The sequence below is a fragment of the Gavialis gangeticus genome, unplaced genomic scaffold, assembly GCF_001723915.1.
Source record: "Gavialis gangeticus isolate Ggan-Ray unplaced genomic scaffold, GavGan_comp1, whole genome shotgun sequence".
In the NCBI taxonomy this organism is placed as follows: domain Eukaryota; kingdom Metazoa; phylum Chordata; order Crocodylia; family Gavialidae; genus Gavialis; species Gavialis gangeticus.
Genome location: NW_017729032.1, coordinates 29,499,888 through 29,503,172, shown reverse-complemented (window position 1 = coordinate 29,503,172; position 3,285 = coordinate 29,499,888).

Sequence of the window (3,285 nt, the reverse complement as noted above, 5' to 3'; positions counted from 1 at the left end):
TTGCTCTCCTACTTCTGGCTCACCACCACCTCCAACACCTCTCCCATGCTCCTGCGGCTCCAGCCATCCTGAACTCCTCTCTGCCTGCAAAGCCCTGTTTCTTTGCTATTGCCTTATCTCCACTGCCCTTTCCCTTGATCTTTGCCACTTGCTCTTTAGTTACCACGCACTTCAAGCATAGATACCACAGGCACCAACACACATACACACTGTCACCTGAGTCAGTGTTTTTCCTGTGTGTGTATGTGTATGTATATGTGTATTGTGTGTGATTTCATGTCATTATCATTAAAGCCTGTATATGTTTGAATTGGTGATAGGTATGCATGTGCCCAGGCTGGTAATTTTGGATGTGTATGTGCCTGAGTTGGCAGTGTGTGTGTGTGTGCCTGGTGGGGGTGTATGCACCTAGAGTGTGTGTGTGTGTGTGTGTGTGTGTGTGTGTGCCTAATTGATTTTTGTGTGTGTGCACGTGCAATTGTACACCACACCCTCCTGTCTAACAGCGCAATATTGAGATCCTGAGTGTTGGCCTGACCCCACAGAGCAACAGTGTAACCTGTCAATGTATAAGTACTGACCTGGAGATCAGGCAGTCTCTCTGTTATGGGTTGGTACACATCTAGCAAAGGGAAAAGCAGACCCGTAACTGGCCCCCTCTACATGTTACAGGTACTGCGTAATTAGCTGGTGAATTGCACAATTAACTGAAACTAGCTACACATGCAAAGTACCTATCACACCATAAAAAGCTTCAACCAGCTAAAAAGTTAGACTTTGAAAATGTGTACTAGTTTTGTAGCTGGTTGGCATCTGGCTTTAATTTACAGGTGTAATAGGGTCTCCCCTGTGGCTGGGAGCCCTGCCCAGCCAGCAGAGCCCTGTCAGCTGGGAGTCCCGCGCTGAAGGGACTCTCAGCTCTGGCAGTGCCCCACAGCTGCTGGGACCCAGAGTCCTGGAGCTGCGGATGCTGGGTCGTGGCAGCGCACCTCCTAGTGCTGGGACCCAGCTGGGTCTTGACATTTGTTGGGTACAGCTGCAGTCTCCTAGTCCCCAGGTGTGTGAAGCCACAGAAGCTAAGAGATCACAGCTGCCAGTCTTCCAGCTCTGGGAGTGTGTCAAAACCCTGGGGCTGGAAGACTGCAGCTGCTTTGGTCTCTCAGCCCTGGGAGCTTCACACAACCCCAGGGCTAGGAGATCGCAGCAGGTTCCTCTCCCAGCCATGGGGGTATGTAGCGTGTCCAGCTGAGGGGGCTCCCAGTTATGGGAGCTTGCTTCTTGCCAGTGCAGGGGGAGCCTGGGATCAGGCTCCCCCTGCACTGGCAATAAGATGTGAAGGGATCTAATGCACAATCTCATAATCACACCTATTGCTAAGCACGTGGCACAAAAGGAAGTGTGATTGAGTGGATAGCGCATCCCATTGTGCCTATCCCATTGTGCCTGCATGAGCAGAGGGACCCTGATTCTCTTAGATGTGAACATAAAACCAATAACTAAATTACATGAATGATTTATCCAAAGTTCAAGATTTCTGTTGTGCTCCTTCAGCTTTCTGCTCTGAAATGTACAGTGCTTCCAAACTTGGAAGAGTTGTTGATACGCATATTCTCAATAACTAATATTCACAGTGTGAAGGGTGGGGACAGAGAAAACATCAGTATGATTTCTCTGTGATACAAACATATTGAATATTTATTTTTGACACTTTTGATAAAGATACTCTTTGCAGTCTGAAAACATTTATGCCAGACATGGTAAGGGATTTTTCTTTTATTCTGATTTGGACAATAATTTACTAGTAATTCAAATCTTAAATGGCAAGTTTATTACTTTATAATTTTATAGCTTTTTCCAATAAAAACTGTATGCATCAGGCTTCCTTTAAAATCTCCTCAAGAGATTTTGTAATTGAATGGAGAGGCAATAACAGCTGTATAAACAAAACCAGTGTGGTTGGCAAGCCAAAAACAGAGCTTAAAACATTTTGCTTCAGTGCTTTAAAAATGTTATTCTTGCTTCTCAGTATTCCTAAAAACAAATATTTACAGTAACCTTCCCCCTCAATGGATACTTTTTCCCAGCTTATCTGGTTGAAGGGCAGTCACCTGTGGATAAAGTTCAATGACAATTTCCTTTCTTGTCAATTTGAGTGCAATTTAATAGAAGTTTTTGAAATCATTTTTAATTATCTATGGCCTTCAAAACTTTCATAGAAGTCAATGGGAGGATTGGAGTCTGAAAGAATTTCAGGATCTAGCATCTAGATGGGACATCCCTGTGGACTTTGCCCTGAGACAAGGTGTTGTTGAGTGTTATCAGTAGGGATCCTGGTTTTCTCTGTTAAAAAATCCAAAATTCTCTGATTAAAAAATCCCAAATCATTTATTTTCCATTTTGAAGGAATGTTGGCTGCAGTTGGATGGACCACAAAGTGGTTGGTTTCCAATAATTTTTACATGTATTTTTCAAAAGAGTAAAGATGATAAACCAATTAGAATGAAAAAAGAAAAATATTTCTATCGTCTTAAAATATGGTGGCTGAAGTAAATTAAACTCATCTTTTTCTTGTTGGTTTGGTCTGTTTCTTTCATGGATCAATGCATATGAATCTGGAGGTCTAGGCTTGGGAGGAACATTAATGCAGCAGTGAGGGCATTCCCCTGCATATGAGGAAGGGGGAGTGGGATTGGGTGTACTGGGACAGCTAGTAGTCCTCTGTGAGAGAGAGTATGTTTTGGGCACATCTGTGCTTTAATGTGCAGTAGCCTATTTTACTGGTCATTATAGCGTCATGGCAAAAACTGTGCTAATTACACTGATGCACTGTAAAATTAGGCTACTGCACATTAAGCATCACTAAAAACGTATGTGCTTTCACTACTGTGCATTAGGGCAGCCTCATGCATATTTAGTTAGCACTTCCAGGCATTTCTACACATGCTCTGAGGGTGAAGGGGGACACTTTAATTAGAGTGGCTCTCCCACAGATTCTCGTGTATCAGCATCTCTGCACTTCAGAAATGGTGGTGGGGGCACTTTAACTAAAGCTCATTCAATGAGCTTTAATTAAAGTGCCCTACCACCATTTCTGAAGGGCAGGGATGCTGATATACAAGATGTGGAGAGCAGCTGGAGCATGCTAATTAACGCGCTCCAGCAGACTCGATTAATCAAGTCTGCCCCAACACTCTAATTACAGCATGTCAGAGCAGACTCCCAGCATGTCTACAGGCACCCACACACATTAGAGGTACTAAATTTAATGCACAGCAGCAAAAGCAC